At 33.0% G+C, this 19,821-nt stretch overlaps 1 protein-coding gene across 6 annotated transcripts in view; it reads left to right on the forward strand.

Moving 5' to 3' along the window:
• The first annotated feature begins 9,809 nt into the window (after positions 1-9,809).
• Positions 9,810-19,821, forward strand: part of LOC142339801 (type-1 angiotensin II receptor-like) — a 41,504-nt gene continuing 31,492 nt past the window's right edge. Inside the window, exon 1 of one of the 6 annotated variants that reach the window (XM_075390081.1) lies at positions 9,810-9,882. The gene's annotated coding sequence lies outside the window, so the exon portion shown is untranslated. Of the gene's footprint in view, positions 9,883-11,301; positions 11,395-18,004; positions 18,099-18,177; positions 18,361-18,480; positions 18,533-18,712; positions 18,761-19,821 lie in introns of those variants that run through there. The other 5 variants (XM_075390080.1, XM_075390082.1, XM_075390078.1 and 2 more) reach the window with 5 other exon arrangements.

The raw sequence follows: 19,821 nt of genomic DNA on the forward strand, positions 1-19,821 counted from the left end.
AAATTCATTTCATATTTTACTGTAAATTTTACGATTTTCGATACTAATGCTTAAAAATTCAAGTGCATTTTCGGCAGAAAAAACAGATAAGCCAAATATAAACTAGAAGTGACTCTTTTTTGACAGTGATGGTTTTTTTTTGCTCGCTCGTACGGGTGTGTTCATGGGAACGCGTTCTTATGTGCCTGGTAGATGTGTATGAGATAGATGAAGTTACTGAATGCGTGCGAAACAATTCATTCAAGTGATGGACACAAATAGAGGCAGAGTGCAAAAGTCAGAAAGAAAGAAAAGTTTGAAAAAGAACTACTAAATTTTTGCTAACAAAATGGAGGCTTCAAAAAGGTCCAATACCCGAACTACATTTTTATTTCTGGCTGATAAAATTCTGCGTTATTTTGAAAGTTTAATTGTGCCTTTATGCTCATGAAATATCAAAATTGACAAAATAAATTCTAAAACGTTTATAAATTACGTTTCAAGGGTTAGAGTCAGAATTACAGCTAAAAATACAGTTGCTTCAAAAAACCGCACCTATTTATTAAAAAATCAAAAGACATAAATTTGCAGTGACGAACCTTTGGAAGTGAACAATTGACCAAAAGAAAATTTTTAGGAAAAGTTTTCCCTTTCGTTTTGGGCAATATATTTTGTGTTTTGTTTGTTTGTTTAATGTGTTCTGTGTATGTGTGTGTGTGTGTGTGTGTGTGTGTGTGTGTGTGTGCGTGTGTGTTCGTATGGCTTTTCTGTGTTTTTCAGATTATATTACATCTATCATTTTAGAATTGGTTCTCCTCGTTTTTTTTAGGCAGAATATTTGTTGTTTCAAACCGTACTAATAATTTTCTAAAAAGCGTATATTTTTCTTTCGGACATCCACAATGGTTTCTCTGGCACAATTTAAAAAAGTTTTTGCAACCTTGAGATGTATGATGGAACATTTTGTGCTACGCACAGACTCGCGCGGGCCTCTTATTCAGAACAAATTAGAAAGGTAGATGAATTTTGATCAGATAAATGGCAAACATTTTCAATTCTCAGATGATTTATTATAAAGAAAGTTCATTTATGATAAAAAAAATCAAATAAGATTATAATGAAAAAATTTCCGTTAACTTAATTTTTGATTGTTGCTTTATACGAACCGTATACGGGAGATAGTTCAAGCTTTGCTTCTTGAACCCGGATGATTCTAAACAGTTTTTTTTCAAATTGTCAAATAAAGTGGAGAAAAGAGATTAAAACGATTTCGGATAGAGCTGATCACGTTTTGTTTGATGAGTTAACCTGTTATTAGATCTTTAAAAAAATCAAAATTATATAAGAGTCTTGGGCAATAGTTAGCGTTCTGAAATTGACCTGAACTATCCTCATTTGGCAGGCGTCTTATGATATGTTTTTATTTCTTTTTTAGTAATTTTTATGCTAGAGGAACAAAGTTCAACATTCATAGGAATGTAAAATATTTCAAGATTCTTGCAAATTTCCTGAGAATATTTGGAAACTACTAGGACTTCTATGAGTCATGAAACCTGTCATATAGTCAAAATCGGGAGTGATAAAGTTCTTTCCAGAGCTAATAAAGGCCCTTTATTTTTTGAGATAGTCTGACATTAAGTTTTTTACAAAATTTCAGCAAAAATCTCGCAATTTTTTTAGTCATCTTGCAAGAAGCTTGCAAGATTTGAATTCACTTATCACTACAGGGTCAAAGAAAGTGTATGTTACGACACATTTATCACACCTATATTACAATAACAGTGGCAGTGGTCAAACGCAAAGCTTCGGTAGTACTGAGTGGTATATTAACTGTTTTATGTATAAAGAAATAATATCAGTTGAGCAAAACAATGTAAGTTTTTCTCCCAAAAACTCTCTAAACTTTTTGTCCTGCTTTTCTTAAATGAAGTGTTTCTGATTTCAATCGAAGTTAATGTGTTACAAGAATTTAAAACGTAGAGTAGATGAAAAATGCACCCATTGTTGTTAGAGCTTGAAGAAACTCCTTAAAACAGTTATGAAAAAAAATTGTTACAGCGGTATTGCATTAATTGTGCTGCTTTCTTTTGGCTTTGAATTGAAGTCTAGCTTATAATACAATTTTTTAAATTTAGTTTATTCAATTGACATCTTTCGAAAATCTGTTTTCTTTTGTCTGAAATATCTGCATACGTTTATATCTTGCGACGTTGTTTTTGTCTTTGCTAAAATATCGGCAGAGAGGTTATCTTGTAAGAACTTATGTTTTAAGAAATAATGTAAGAATTTTTGTTTTAGGCCAAATTTTTAATTTGTAAGAACCCTGTGACCCGGGTAGTTAAGTTTCAAGAGCCTTGTAAGTCGAATAGTTAACTTGAAAGAACTTAAAAATTTTTGAAATAGTTTTTGCAGTTCTTCCAAGTAAACCATTTGAAGCTACCCGGGTAGATAGACGTCTTTTGCTGTATTTTTGATCAATCATTGTTCTATTTTCATCTCTGGTACAAGTAACTACACCGTAAAAAGTGTAAATAACCTAATGATATATTTTCAGTAACATAATCTATGCTCACTTAGAAAAAAAGGCCACAGAAAAGTTCCACTACCCGAATTCTTGCAATTTTGGATTAGATTGTTTTCTTTTGATGTTTATCAAAAACAAGGCGTCTCCAAAGTGTAATTACAAAAAAAATGACCGAAATTTTTGCCGTAATGCTTGGTTAACTCTCCGCTTTTTCCTGATTGCGACAGATTCTTTTCCATTGATATGCAAACTAAAGGTTAACAAAATCTTTTGAATTTAAATCTGAACACTTTAGATGTTGATATAGGTTTTTTATGAAATTTTAGTAATTCCTTTAATATTGAATCCGAGTAAGCTCATTGTTAAATAAATACATAAATACGGTGAACAGAAGATTTTCCATCCAAATATAAATTTTGAAACATGTTCTCTACGAAGAAAAGATTCGTGAATGGTGGATGTCGTTAAATAACGTTAGATATATGCAAGAATCGGATTTGCAAGGGATTTGCAAGTGATTTGCAAGTCGAGAAAAATGTCAGGAAAAGTTGGAAGAATTTTAGAATTGTTCTTTGGTTTCTCATCCAATACGCTATGCAATGACCACAAAAACTTTGGTCCGCCCAGATCTGAAAATGTGCAACATCGAACGAAAAATGAAGACAAAAGACAATCATAATGTTATTAAGAGCATAGCGATCCACAACGGTGCTACGCCCATATTTTTGATCACATAATTAAATAATGCGAGTGGTGAATAATTGACGTTGCAAATACATATACCTAATGCGGAGCTATCCTTGTCAACAAAACAGTTTTCTTAACCTAACATTTAGATTTCATAACAATTTTTTTCTGTTCTTTTAGTAGGAGGATCCAGCTGCTTCAGTTAGATTGTAAAAATTATATTGTTTAATTTCTCTTGCATTTTAAATAGCTGTTTCGTCGTCCGATTGTATTCATTCAAAACGTTGACTAGGGTTGTTTATTCTTGTTCAGCAAATTATTGAACATCAGAGATGGGATTTAAGAAAACCATTACCGAATGTATTTATTTATTTAAGAATTTTATTACATAATTTAATTCAGATATTTTGAGATAGTGATATGTTTGATTTTAACAATTCTAGCTAAGTGTTACATAAAACGTGGTTAATTTTAGTTCATTTTTTTCAGAAATAAAAGAATTAATTTAGCCAATTGTATTAAGTTACGCTATTCAACGTATTGATTATTGAATTGAACTTTTGAACTCTAAGCAGGTTTATCACGTGAGTGGCGCCAAAACTTGAATTTAGTTGATGCACACTCGGCTCAAATGTTAGAAGAGAAATCAATGAATGAATTTATGAAAAATGTAACGATTTAAAGCTCAAATTGCGTTTGATTTGAACATTATTGGTTCGTTAATTGACAATCTGCTACAAAATAATTGTGGAACCAATAAAATTTAACCTCACGATTCCTATTATCGCAAATCACATTGTTAATCTTTATTTGAAAAATGTCACAATATTTGAAAGTAATCGTCACAAATATGTATCATATATGTAAAGAACTGTTCAAATTATTGCTCAGTTTTACTTTTGTTTGGAATAAATTACAAAAAATTTAATTTTTAACTGCTGGTTCATGGATTTTTGCTTGAATTCGCGTCCTGCCGTGTTCCCAGAATTGTGGTTCTACAGTACACCAAACAAATGACAATTTTTAGGACGTGTATCTGTTTTCTTCCAGACTTGCAGTTCACAAAATTTAAAACGATTCAGCGCACTTATAGCGAACAAGGAGGCTCGGTAATGTGCGTACGCACATAATGTTCCGACCCCGCTCATCCACATTCTTAACTTAATTGGCTACCAAATGATGAAGAGATAAAACCATAGATATCGTTCAATAAACAACCAATGGAATATAATACTGCCATGCTAGAGGGCCGATGACAGTTTTCGACAAAAGAACTACAAAGAAAGACCATTAAAGAAATAAAAAAACAAACATCATTTACGACCACAACTCGATGTCTACAATTAAAAAAAATCATAACAAAAACAAACTCGCGTCAGATAAAATCTAAACAAAACAGTTTAACCTACACATCATTGGAAAAAATATGGGACCGGTCCTGAATGCGACTGGTTAACAGGTCGACAAAAAGTGAAAAAATAGCAAAGAGGTGCAAAGTTAAGAAATACGTTTCTATTTTTGAAAACAATTAACTTCACAGTTATTAATGTCATTAGATATCACCTGAAATCACTGAAATTTTCATTTATATCTCCATAGGAATCAATTGAGACATATCAGAATCCAATCTTCAATTGCGCAAAACATTAAAGCCAATCGGACATACGATTATTGTTATAAACCAAAAAGAAAACAAAAATCCTCTAAAATGTTTAAATAAATCAAAATCTCAAACATTTTATGAAGAAGTCTCGTAGTAAAAGTAGTAAAAAAGCAGATGAGCAAAATTTTGAAGCTAAAACTGTTACAAGGCTTAATTTTTAGCTCACTGAAAACGGGTTGTGACCTGTGTTTACAAAGACTGAACTAAAATTTAACCAAAAAACTTTTTTAAAAAATGACAAAGCTCAAAAACCCAAATTTGTTTTGGGAACACATATTTCCAAAAGCCATAGTAGATTTAAGATTCCAACAAAAAGCGATGGATTAAGTTTCCACACCTCAGGAAGTCAATTGGGCCCATTAATATTGAGACCCGCAACGACCCCACAAAATAACATATACATAACAAATAAATAAAAAAGAAGCCAAAATTTCAAACAACTTTACGACATCACACGGCACTAGACTTATAAAATGATACCCGCAAGAACTGTAAATCATCCTTTTTTCCTCATCCTAACATCAACGAGCCTTCCCTATAAAAGGACAATGTAGACACGACAACAAAAAGAAACACGAAAATTGAGCAGTATTTAAATCTCGAAAACTTCTTTTTGAAAATAAATGGTCGAAGCAAGGAGTCACAACGTATAGCAAAGCGCAATGAAACTGGATGAATCATCAAACATAAAAAACTTTTAATCAGTGAGATTGAGTTACATGGCGACCAAATTGAAAGCGAAAAGAGACGGTTGAAAAATTTAATTTGAAAGTCATTATAACAAACAGCTATAAACTGAAATCTTTATCTAGGTGGAGTTATACGTCCTGGGAAATCAATTGAAACCTATCCTTATCAAGTGTGTGGCGGAGAACAACAAAAGGAAAGACAAACAAAGAATAAACAACAGAAAGTCCACAAATTTTTGCGAGATTTTTTGGTCTCTGCCCAAAAAGCAAAAACTATTCAACAGAAACAACTAATATATACAGATATGCAATTTTCCAACGCTGGCCAATTTTCCTATTATGCTTTCTTTCAATTAGATTTGCCAACAAGGTGATAATTCGAGAAGGAAACGGAATGGACTCATAAAAAATGCAATTATGCTCAAAAAAGAAAATAAAAAAAAAATTACTTGAAAACGCGTAGTATCAAAACAAAAAAGATAAGTTGAATATAAAACCATTTCCAGCAATAATGTATTACTCAGAAAGAATTGGTGTTTGGCTGTTTTTACTGAGGCTCCGCCCAAAGTTGAGAGAAATAAGATAAAATAGTGGCAAAGTTCAAAAATTCAACGATCTTTTCTTAAAACAAATGCATTCAAAGTCATAAGGGACATTAAAAAACAACTGAAACAATTGTCTAGGTTCTTTCAAACTTGCTAACAAAATAACTGCATCTTTGATTGGGGACACTATATCGTTGGGCTACAAAAAGTATAACAAATGAAAGCAAAATTCAAAAAGTCTATAAAATTTTTACGGAAACATTTCGTCAAAGCCATAAAAATCATGAGCTTAACTCACTCTCAAATCATATTATAAATTCGTTCGACATCTTTTTTGCAAATAGTATCTGTCAATAATGGAGCCATGATATGAGATTCTTGTCAGTAATTTACATAAAAACGTTTACATAGTGGAAATGCTTTGAAAAAAGTCCGCTCCCCATTCAAATCTAAAAAACTTTTTATTGTAAGGATCCACGGTGAGATCAAGATCAGCCCCGATATTTCTGCGCGGATAAAAAAACATTCAATTGTTCAAATGATTGCAAATTAGATCAGTTTTTATACAAAATTTTCAGTTCGTCAAAAAATAAATAATGCTTTTTTTTTTTAGTAATTATCGGCTTTAAATTTGCAAAAAACTTACAAAATTATGATCCAGAAACTCATAAAGCCAGCGGGATTACCTTTATCTCCTTTCTGAGCTTAAGATGATTTAGACCGCAGTTTTAGGGTGTCTACTTCCAGCAAATATAAAGCAAGTGGGCTTAAAAAAAGCAAATGTGGTCCTATTTTTCTCGAAAAAATTCTGATTTTTGGGAAATTTAGCAAAAATTTTTGCCCAAAAAACTCGGATTGAACAACTCATCAACCCTCTTTTATCTTTGGAGATGAAATAAAAAGCAGTAAAAATAACAATTTTTACATTTTTTCAAGCGAAATTGACAAAAACTTGGTCAAAAATAATGAAATTGTGAATAAAAACAGCAATTATTCACAAAACGTTAAACCTCGATAACTCCCTATAAAAAGCGAAAAATGAAAAAATCTTTTTAATTCCTTATTCTACGCTGGACTGGCTTTCTAATGATACCAATCACAACTCTCTACGATGATTATATCGATCGGCCAAAATTGACTGAACAAAAAAAACCCATTTGAGTTTATAGTTCCTCCCTCCCCACTAAAGTGGGGGTCGGAACAATGAGTGCCGATATAACAAAAAATTTCTATTAGATCGTTTCTATATTATAGTAAGGAACCAAGGAGAACTAAAACACAATATGCACATGTTTTTCAATAGAAAACAGATGGGATTTGTTTTGAAAAAAAAACGTTTTTCCAACTCGGCTAAAATTATCCGAACAAATAAAACTAAATCAACAAAAAACAAAAATGAGGGACATAATTCATCAAAAATATCTTAATCTGTTAAAAGATTTTGAACACAGTACAAAAACGATTAATTTTTAATGAAACAAACAGAAGTTCAACTCACTTCTTTTTCCTAAGAAAACCTTATAGCCCTGTCATTAATCATCCTAAATGATAAGACAGAAAAAAATCAAATAAAGTTGAAAATCGTAAAAATTACAAATTTTGCGAACTCAAATAGCTTCTGTCCCATATACACCAGTGGCTATTAATTGAAACAAAATTCAGACTCTTATATGTTTCTTTAATAAGGGCTGCCCAAATCTTCGTAGATATCTGTTTTAGCCGTTTTTTTATCTTGCCAAATAAAGACTGGCTTTGCTTTTCCTTATTTCAGAACTTGTTCAAAATATTGTTTGAATTCTCTTGAACTAGAAACGCGCATTTGCAAGAAAACAAGCAAGAAGACACTATTGAACATTTTTTTAATCAAAACCAAAAGATTTGTAAAACTTAATGGCGTTTTAATTTTTTTAAAGAACGCAATATATTGAAGTCCTCAGCCAACTCATACCTGCTAAAATTAGACAAAAAGTAAAGTTCATTTTCACTATTCCAATGAGCAAGAGAGAGGCAAATCTATAATCAGTATTTTCTTCTCATGTTAAGCTCAAGATTCTTCTAAACATTAGTTGCTCTGCAAAACCTTTGACAAAAAAACAGAGTTAGCCTTGAAGAACGAAATCAGAAAGAGAACCCATAAGACTGAATTTAGAAGCAGGCCATTTGAACTTGGTTCTTTTATTTTAATTTATCGTCTTTGATGCTTATTGGTATTAATACTGGATCCCGTTTCGTCTTCTCAGGAAAAAAGGCAAAAAATTGTTGAACTAGGAAATCCACTCAAAACAGTATGATCTTGAAAAATACATCTGTAAAACAAACAAAACTTTTCGTTTTTCCTCTTCCAAAGCTTCTGTTAGGGTCATCCAAAGATTCTTTTGGGCATCAAAGATGGTTGTAATCCGACAATTTGCTGGGTGTGTTTTTCATATGAGGCCTTCAACTAAAAAGATTAAAATACATGACCCAAAAAAAACGCTGATAACTCTTTTTTTTAAAAAAAAAATTAGAATCCAATTAGTGTCTCAATCATAAATTACCGACAACGAAGTCAAACTGTTTTTAGAAGTCTTTTGGGGAATTGGGGCAATCTGTTACATCTTTTACTACTTGGGACAAGAAGCTGTCAAAAATCCATACAAGAAAGCAACAATTATAGGTTACCCTGAAAGGTAACTAAATTCTTGCAAAAACAAACAGTCTCAAAGTAGTCAATGCTACCAACTCTCAATTGATAAAATAAATATGCTCAATTATACCTCAACGGGACCTCAACTCTCAATTGATAAAATAAATATGCTCAATTATACCTCAACGGGACCTCAACTCTCAATTGATAAAATAAATATGCTCAATTATACCTCAACGGGACCTCAACTCTCAATTGATAAAATAAATATGCTCAATTATACCTCAACGGGACTTCAACGGGACCTCAATTTTGAGGCCAGTAACATTTTGAACAAAAATTGTCACAGTTTACAATTGATTGAAGATAAGGTTTAATATCAATGTCAAAATAAACATTAGTTGCCCACAAGTAAGTTCGGACAACAGTATCTCTGTGCTATTAGAACATATGGTATATCATCTCTAGTATATTTTGCTGGGACGTAACGATAAAAACCGAAAAGAGAAGTCAACTTCGCAGTGAAAACCGACAAATCTTCAAAACTTTATTCAAATAAAAATCTGTTTAGACTTTAAAGTCATGATGACAACGAAAAAACCCAGTTTATTAGTTTTGGTTACTAAATCGGGGAAACGACTAAAAAATAAAAGTAAATAAGAAAGAAGTGACAAAAATTGTCGATAACTGCCAGAAAAGGGAACAAAATCACAATTTGGGGTCAAGTGTTCACAAATTTTGAAAATTTAATGCTCCTCCAGGCAGACTAGACTTGAAACAGCGTTTTAAATCTATACTATCCGCTGGACGGGCTTTCTAGTGATACCACAGACAACTTTGTACAATATCGATCTGCCAAAATTGACTGAACAAGAAGAACCAGTTGAGCAAAGCCCCCCCCCCCCCACTAAAAATGTGGTCGCATCAAAAATCAGTTGACTAAACACAGAATATAATCTGAAACTTTTGAGGTCTTATTGAATTTCAAATATGATGCTATTTACTCACTTAATATTCAACAGTCCAATCTTTTTAAGTTTATCTTTCGATTTTAGATGTGAATTAAGAGTGAATCCACGACCCTAGGGAACAGAATACGAAATCCAATTATATCCAACAAATCAGCTGCTAGTACATTCTCGTCACGACTGTAATCTTGAAATCATCAGGTGTGTACATGCATGTCCATTTTGTATATGTAATAAACCCTTCAATACTACCCTATACCCTCAGACGTCCCTAATTTCCTACCATCTCTTAGGAATTTAGGTAGTCGCAGTCTGCACTATCGAGTGAATAGCCGTTGGCTACTTTCTTTTCAACTTAGTCATTGCTTTGTTCATTTTTGGCAGGTGTGTGAACAATTTGGTTACTTACAGCCTCTGGTCTCTTCTTTTTTCGGAGAAAACGTGGACCAGAAACAGAAAGCCTCCCTTTTTTATTAATTGATAGGCCCCTCGCACCCTGGAAAATTATTTCAGCTTTGGGAAGTTTGTTTTCTGCAGAAACGAATTCAGAACCAAAGTGCAATACAACACTACATCAAAAATTTAAATAAGAAACCTCCTTATGATTTATAATTTTTAACAGTTTAGGACTCGTTGTGACGAATTGTGTAAGACGTTGTTTTATTTTTCTCTATAATTTTTTTTTCGATTTTTATGAGCATGCGTAGCTCTTCTAACATTAGTTATTTTCAGTTGGCCTTTAGTTTCTAATTAGAAAAATAATCTGTTTAAAAATTTGGCTAATTTTTGGCTGAAAAATTCCTTGTGATTGAGATCAACAAAAGACGCGCCATTAATCCGGTGGATAAACCTCGCTCAAAACTACATCCGTTACCGAAGATCATCAATATTTCCTTTTATTTCCTTTTATTTCCATTCCACGTATCGGCTCAAGACCGTCAAGGGGGCACCGCACCCACCATTGAATTATACGAATTATCGCATTTAATACTTTTTGTAATAATTCACTCGAATCAATTTAGTCTCTTGTTGCGTTTCGCTACCTGCTCTTATTGATATAGCATTTTATTTGTTTAGCACAAACTCCGAAATTTAATGCTTAAGTTATTGTACAACAATTGTTTCTCAAATGTAACTTTTCTAGCCGCCAAAAAGGAGCCAAGATGTTCATCTTATGATGATGATGATTAGTCAGGCCTTAAGAGAATAAGAGAAACTAGTTTTTAACACCATTAATTTTTAAAAATTTTTCTTCCCAAAAATTATAACATTTTGATGTCGAATATTTTGGTGTCACACTATAATGCAGAAATTAAAAAAAGCAAGTTTATATATCTGATATTCCGATGTTTTGCATCGGCTTCATCAAGACTCAAAACCAAGCTATATCCTAGTTTCCATTTTCCCTAAAAACCGGAAATCAACAAATTGAGGCGATAATTCTTCCTCTTTTTAGAAGAGGAAGAAATATCGCCTCAGCTCAAGAGACTTGTTGAGCTGAGAAACATAGGAAATACATGAAAATTTTCCAAATTGTTGTTTTTGATTGAACTTGGCCTTTCGTATCTCACCATTTATCTCACCAATTCTCTTTTTCCCTGTTCTGGTTTACGATGACGTTCAAAATAGAAACGAGCAGATGTGATTGACTAAGGACACACTTCATCACTAGCATTTACAAATGAACAAACCAACGTCCACTAATTTGACACGGTAAATAATCTAAATTTTTATCAACCGAATTTTATTAGTGATTACTTGAGAACCAAATCAAATACTCAATTGTTCTTGTGAACCTTCATACGGTTAATTAAAAAAAACTGTTAACTGTCTTTTTCATCCACAATCTGTATTGCGCGGGATACTTCTGAAGCTAAAGAGCATATAGGATTTCTTCGATTTTGGTCTGACTGGCACCATTGTTGTTAATCGTTGACAGAGGTGACGCTTGGAAATAAGTTAAAAGGCTGGAAAAGCCTTCTCACTCTTTTCTACGCTTCTCAGAAAACAAGCATCTTTAGAATTTGTGGCTCATATAACCAATCCAAAAGCAATTACGGACCAATTTTGCTTACCGTTACAAATTTCCCAGTCGCTCATAGTTCAAAATTTGAAATCGAGTAAACTTGCCCTAAAAATTCAACATTTGTTACTTCCCAGGTCGAGGTTTGGCGGTGAATTTTTGTAAGAAATGTGGTGAAATGCGGTGATAAAAATAATTTTCACCGCGTATTTCTTACATCTTTTTGCGGTGAAGGTGGTGAATCGCGGTGAATTATTTATTTTCACCGCGTTCTCAGTATTCTTACAAAAAAATTTTGCCCACACGGGTGCAAACCTCTGACCTCCTGCATTCCTTCAGCTGCTTTGTCCACTGCGCCAACTGTCACGTACATCTGTCACGGTGAAATGTGATGAATTATTTTTTTCAGCGCATTCACCGCTTTCACCGCATTTTTGTAAGAAATTCGGTGAATTGTTGTAAGAAATGCGGTGAAATGCGGCGAAATATTTATTTTCACCGCATTCACTGCAATCACCGCAATTCTTACAAAAATTCAACGCATTCACCGCATTTCTTACAAAATTTTACCCAAAAACCTCGACCCGGGTTAAATCGAGTTTAACCGTCCGTCTTCTTAAGATAATTAATGAATACAAAGCCACATTTTGATAGAATCTGAAAGCAGTAAAAAAAATGTAGCCATTTTTTGTCACAATAATTTGGTGCCCTACTTTACATCAAGGCCTGATATTCATCTAGGAGAATGTACATATTTCTCATAAGTTCAAAATCATTTTTAAAAAACAATTAAATTCAAAATTACGTCTTCTTAACAAACAAGCATTTGGATACCAAAATTGCCATATAACAATTGTTTACCCAAAGACGCTACTTCTGCATTGCCCGATGAAATAAGTGTTTTTGAACCAAAATATAATTTTTGTTTACATAAATTTTCTATTTGTTTGTAATGCGGAAGCTTCAGCGCTCTATCAAATGTCTGAAAAAGCACGGTTATACAATATTATACAATATATACGGTTATACGGAAATTAAAGCTCAGACATTGGTATTTTGGTTTAACAAACCTCAAATTAACCCCTTGTTAACAAAGACAAACACAGGCCATTGTTTTGCTTGTCGTAAAAGTTGTACCAAACCTTATTTACTCCTGAACAGAAAATTTTGTTTGATAGACCGAATTATAGTGTAGATTATTGCAAATTGTTCAATTGCTTGTTATCGTTGCAGTTTATTTGAAACTCTTTATGACCAATTGCAGAAAGTTTCAAGCAGTACAGTAAAAAAAAATTGTAAAACTACAGCCAAATTAAGTTGACAAACCATTGCTAAGAGTTTAGGGACAATTTTCCTTAAGCAACAATAAAAACAAAATTCCAAAAAGCCAATTAGTTTGATGATAATCATTTATATATTTTGTACCAAAAGTGCAGAGAAAATAGAAGATGAAGTTTTTGCGAATTGGTTGCCTCTGTTTAATTAACTTTTCAATTTCAAAATGAAATATAAGAAGCATTAAAATCTTTCTTTTCTAGTTACAAAAAATTGCGACATTGTGCTTAATGGTGTTCAAAGACATAACAAGTTATGCTGTGATTCGCTATTAACAATGATTATCATCTGAACGACTTTTCGCTCCCGGTTGAATTTCATTAACTCAGCGACTTGTCATGAAAAATCCCAAAAAGACAGCGGCAGTTTTTATGCTTTCTCGTTTAAAAACTGAAGAACTCCAAACTCAAAGGACAACCTACAAATTTAATCAAACCTCTTATAAAAAAAAGGTTTTTCACTGAAATCTTACAGGACTTTTAACTTTGCCTGGTTTGAACTTTGCTCACGCAATGTTTTCAACCCGATTCATATGTCACAAGATGTCTTTGGAAACTTTCGATCTCTGATTAAATTCGATGTGCCTAATTTTTGGCGCGTTCTCGACGTTTTTCAGCCCCCAAAAATACCAAATTTTTTTTTAAAAAAATGATCTACCGAAACAGAAGATTCCCGTTTCCACTCATTCACAGATAGCTATAGTTTGCTACGCAACACAGACGTCATTTTTTTTCCCAGCGTGTCAGACCAAAAAACATCAAAACCAACAACAACTCCATTGGAGCCGAAACGATGGCGAAAACTGTGAAAATAACAGTACCCCTTTTGTGTTTTTCAAAAGAAGGTTATTCAAAATTTATTAAAATTTTTTTGGCCTATTCATGGACTTCTGTTTTAGTTGGAGTTTTGCATGCCTTTTTATCAACAGTTTCTTGTTACATTTGTTCGTTAATACTTTAATCAAAAAACACAATTCTTTAACTCAAAGGAAATTTTTTAAATTGGCAGCACTCTTAAGAAACACTTTAAGCAGGAGATCGTTTTTTTGTGCCCAGGTTCAGCAGTAAGAGAAAAATTGCAGGTATTATAAGTTTGCGGAGCAAGAGTAGAAAACAATCATTTTACAGGAGCTGACAAATCCTCTCTTAAAAATATAAATTGCAAGCTCTGTAAAAATTGTTTTTAGGTTACAAAGATCTTGTATCTGCAATCAAAGAAAAATTTAGACCAATAAATTGGGATTGATTGTATTTCCTCCAGTCAAAAAGCTGACAAATGTTGATCAGACAATTAAGGACAATTAGCAAAATCAGAAAAAAAAATTTGAGAGCACTTTGAACATTAAACAAAATTTTTCTCAAAAGTTTCTAGTTAAATGGTTATTTCAAAGGCTCCATATTGCGGTGATTTACATATTAATATTGGCAAGGTAATCTACTTAAAATTATAACTATAATTGAATTTCTTTTAAATTTGATTACAATTGTTTTTTTACAATCTTCACAAGATTCTCAATGTGCAACTGTGAGTCAGGCCAACACAAATGAACCCTAGAGGCAAACAAATTGTTCTTGACTGAAAAATTAGTTGCAATTTTTTTGTTTTTTATTTCTTTGTTGCGATATGTAATGGCATATAATTAGATTTTTGTTTGTTGTGGCAGATATTCGACAAACAGTTATGCTATGTGAACAACTTACAAATATCAGTTGGTTATTTGCAGTTTTTCAATTTGTATCTCGAATACCCGCTCCCGTAAGAAAGAAGTTGTTGCTTTCGAATACCTGCTTTCAGAAGAAGAACCACAATCTGCTCTTTGGAATGTCAAGTAACGTGTCCAAACAACCAGAAAATTTACTGATTTCTTGGTTGTTTCGTACTATTTTCTACTAATAAAAGGTCAAACTGAAACAAAGGCCAATTTTGCCATTTAAACAAATAGTTGATTTTTGAATGATACATTTACTTCCAAATGTCGGAAATTTAGCAAAACATCATCTTGTTCAATGCAACTCATTCAAGGTGTTGGTTTCAACTTCAGCCTTCAAGAAAACTTGCCATTTAAAAAATAAGCAGATTAGTTTTGGCAAAAAACTGATCAAGCTTTCCTTTTTTTGAGAAGAGCGCTTTTCAACAACCAGGACAAGCAGCGGAGGCGTTATTAGCTACTGAAGAAAAATTGAAAGGAAAATCTGTCATACCTATAGTGCACTACGACTCAGAATATTTTATAAAACCTTACCAATGTCTCCCTCAATGAGTTACATATCTTATTTCAACATAAAATACGTCCTCAAATAAACACTGCTCCGAATTATTTGAGTACATCATAACCAAGGGCTCAAGTATAGAAGTAGATAGTTTTTTGCAAAGTAATTCTTAGCAAAACTTACCTTTCTAGAGTCATGATTTTCAATGGAAAAGATTTTTCGCCTCAAAACCATTCGGCCATAATGTTTCAAAAAGTTTTAAAAACTCCTACCAGAGACAATTTTAAGGTGCACTAGCCGAGGGTATGATGTTAAGAGAGGTTGAAAGAAATTTAAAAAAACTTTAGCTCCACACGCTTCAATTACGACTTGTTGTGTGAGACAGAAAAACTTTGCATCCGGAAACATGGCTAATTTAAAAAACCAAAAGATTTCTAGTGTGGGTAAAAACAAATCTAAAGACAACCTACATCTTGAAAAAAATACACTTATCTACAGTTATCTAGAGTTCAAACTTGAAAAACCAAATGGAACTTAATTCAACTTGTTTTTTATAACGAAAAGACTTTGTTTATCAGTTTTGATAATTATATAACAAAACCTTGTGAAACTGAGAAATCAACAAATTGATGACTCTTCAGTTAGGAAATTGTTTTTGACTTGAAAAGAAGAAACTTCATTTCTCCTAAAACTTGCCCCCAAATTTTTTTAAAATTTTTGTTACATAACAATCAGGGAAAAGAGTTTGCTGCGTGATTATTTAAAAACAGCTTAGAATCTGATACTTTTAACGAACCTGCATGTTGAATAAAACATAACTTTGTAGAGCTATTAGATTACCTCTTTTATCTCATTAATCTGAAGGGGCCTGTGTGGGTCTATTTTCTTAAAAAAAAATGTAACAAAATAACAATCAAGTTGTGTAACAAAATTATTGTATATTTTAAATTTTGTATAATGATACATTGTTAGCGTACTTTCATAACTATACATTTTTGACTGCACTTTTTTCATGTATTCAACACAGTATTTTTCTAGACTGGTAAATTTTTATGAGGGTTTGACTAAGTCCTGCAAATTTGTCAAAAACTTTAAAAAGAGAGCAATTTTTCGGCGAAAATCAGAAATCTATCTCTGAATAAGACTAATACCTGAATATTAGAATTTCCAAACGCTGATGTGAGGTAAACAGCAAGACTTGACCAGAACGAATTTTGATTTGCCTTTTTTACGGAAAAATTTCTGATCTCTGCGTTTCTTTGTCTTATCCCTAGTTTAGATCTAGAGTTATCGAAAGACAGTGCTTGACCAATTTAAGGCATGAAAAGACTGTCTTCGACAGTGTTTAAGTACAAAAAAAAAATTCTGGAGTTCGCTTGACATCCTCAATTTTTGCTGGAACCAAAACATTCGTTCTCGACATTGGCCTGACAATAATTAATTCCTGGAGTTCTTGTCGACAACAAAAAGTCAGCAAGTTAGCTTGGCCAGGGACAATGAAACGTATCCTGAAATTTTGTAAATTGATAAAACGAGTCCCGGAACACGAAATAAGTTACGTGCAATGTGATTGCTAAATGTTGCTTATAAGGCAGTCAGTATGCAAGTTTTTTAATCTTTTTCGATTTAGAAGAACAGGCAACCTATCCAAAATCTGAACAGTTTTCTTTTAAATAATAATTTACGAATTTGGAAAGGAAAAATGAATAACGCCACATTTTTATCATCTCTAATTGTGACAACAGACCACTGCAATTATACTACCTAGTTTCATTTAATCAAATATTGTGGCAAAATAGTCCAGCTGCGATACCTGCTGTATCTTAGGAATAGCAAAATCCGTTGGCAGTGTTCCAACAGTTTTTTTTTAAGTTGGACTTCTCTGGTGCAATGCTTTTTAGTCTTGCACCGGTGCTGCATTTGTATATACAGTTCGACACATGATAACTATGAAAAGACCTGCTTGACTCAAAAAGCCTATGAAAAAGCTTTTACCGAACTCATAAAAAGAATAGGACTGGACTTATGAAGAAAATAGCGCCAAATTTAACTAGAATATTCCACCGTGTAACTTAATTCAATTTTTAACGCCTACCACCTGGAATTATTAGGTCTATTAATAAATTCCAGGTCTAGACTAGGGATGTTAACGATAAAACTTTGACGAACTTTCTGGCTACGACGAACTTGCTAGAAATTCAGCACTATTCTGGAGAATGATTTCTTTTGATATTTCAAGTTTCTTGTTCGACTCTCAAGTATTGAAAAGCCTTCGGGGAACTGAATCCTCCTTTCGGTTAAAATTTATATGACCTTGTAATTTTTGGACGATGTTCACTCTGAATATTTGTGTCTTAAGAATATTTGTGTTCATCTCTCAGGCACCCCTGAGCCTAAATCTTGACGAGGTTACGACTTGCCATGTAAGCAACGCGCAGAATATGTTTAACTATTTTACATGATGACAATATATAGAACATACCCTTATGGGTTTGATTTAAAGAATTGTCTAAAGCATTCTGTCTTGAATGGGCTTTTCAATTCCCTGATGAATTATATTATTGTTCATCAGTCTTCATGGAACTGGTTGTAAATAGCTGGCGTACATGCTCCAAAAAGAGCAAATTTTCTTTATATTTATCATATGGAATTCGAAATTTTCCCTCCTTTTGGGTCTTATCTCTTTGTATTGAATTCCCGTGTGTTGATTTTTTTTTCTCGTTAATTGGAAATTTTCATTGTTCTCTTACAGCAGATGTGTTGACTTATTGACACTTAAGGCCTCTACCTTTTAGAGGCGGTGAGAATTATCGATGAAGAATTCACCATTCCCTTGAGTTCGAAACAAAGTAAATACATCCGAAAGGAAAAATTTGTTTACAAAATTGAAAGTTTTAATTGTCAGATCGTATGACAGCTATACAAACTTTTAGTTACCAAAGAAGAATCTTTTGCCAAAAGAAGAAACATTTTTGGCAAAAATCATTTATCTGACATTAATGCTGTATCTATTATTCTAGTTTGTAAATTATTTTCATGCCAAAAACAGTGCAACAAAAGTTACCCGACAAGAGAAATCGCAGCATTTTCAGTTCCAATTCTAGATGGGACGTAAGTCTGGCGGATAATCTCCCTTTTGGGACAAAAAATACGTAGAAACAACAAAATCAATATTTCTTTTGTTTTTCCCCAGATATATCTTTGGGGTATTTACGGGAGCAAAGACCTTAAAGGGCATCATAGGCCTTTTAATATAGGCTTATTTGTTACCTGACTCGAATTGGTCGGAATCGTATAGCACAGGGCATCTAATTTGGCTGCCTTTTAATTCCAACGAGCATTCGAAAAAAAAACTCTTTTGTAGAATACACTGGAACAGTTTCTAATCTGAATTATTCATGTAGTTATCTATACCAGGCTCCAGAACTAAGGTCTCGAATTAGTCAACATCACAAACTAAATCCCCTTATACGATGTGTTTAAACCGTTTCACTCAGAGAAATTTTCGAAAGTATATCCGATTGCTTGTTTTTTGATCAGCATGCTGATAATTTGGATACCGGATTGTTAACCAAAATTTCCCAAAATTGAGTTTTGGTCTCAAATTTTTGCGCTGCAAAAAGTTTTGATTTAATTTACGTCGTTTTGGCTCTGGTTGATTTTGAAATTTTCCGTTGAAATTATTGAAGCTCTTTCATTACAATTGAGTTTTTGTGATGACTCCGCATTCAATTTGTAGATTTTTTCCGTTTGTGCCCCCAGCTCGCTGGGTTTATATCATTTGCACTCCCAGACGCATGTGCCATGTTTTATTTAGTGAGTTACTATCTTATGGCACGTGCTCTGTAACTGAAGGGTGCATAACGTACTGGGGGACACAAGCGGAAAAAATCCCAAAATTTTTACAAAAAAAGTTTGAAATGAACTTATTTTCTTCCAGGAAAGAAAATTTAATCAAAAATTTTGAGCCAAAAAGGTGATAATGCATGGAGTGGAGAGGGGAGAAGAGAAGGGGAATAATGAAGGCTTTTTTATTACCTGATTCGAATTGGTTGGAGTGGTTAGCTCTGGGCATCTTATAGGGCTGCATTTTATTTCAAACTAGCTTCCGAAAAGAGATCTTCTGGAGAATGCAGTTGAACCGATTCTAATTTGTGTTATTGATGTAGTTATCTATACCAGGTTTTAGAACTAAAGACTCCAATTAGTCAACATCACAAACTACAACTCCTTGTACGATGTGTCTTGCTCTGTCTCACTAAAAAATGAACGCATATTCGATTGCTTATTTGTTGATCAATATGATGATAATTTGAATACCAGTCTGTTAACCAACATTTATCGAACATTAATTTTTGGTCTCAAGTTTGTGCGCCGCCTAAAGTTTTAATTTAATTTGCGTCGTTGTGGTTCCGTTTGAAACAGTAAATTTTTGTTGAAATTATTGACGCTCTTTCTTTGCGGTTGAGTTTTTGTGATACTTCCGATTTCAATCGGTGGATCTTTTCTGTTTGTGCTCCTGGCTTAGTGAGTGCATATTATATGCAACCCAGGACGCACGTGCCATATTTT

This window comes from Convolutriloba macropyga, chromosome 5 (assembly GCF_964194025.1).
Source record: "Convolutriloba macropyga chromosome 5, txConMacr16.3, whole genome shotgun sequence".
Classification (NCBI taxonomy): domain Eukaryota; kingdom Metazoa; phylum Xenacoelomorpha; order Acoela; family Convolutidae; genus Convolutriloba; species Convolutriloba macropyga.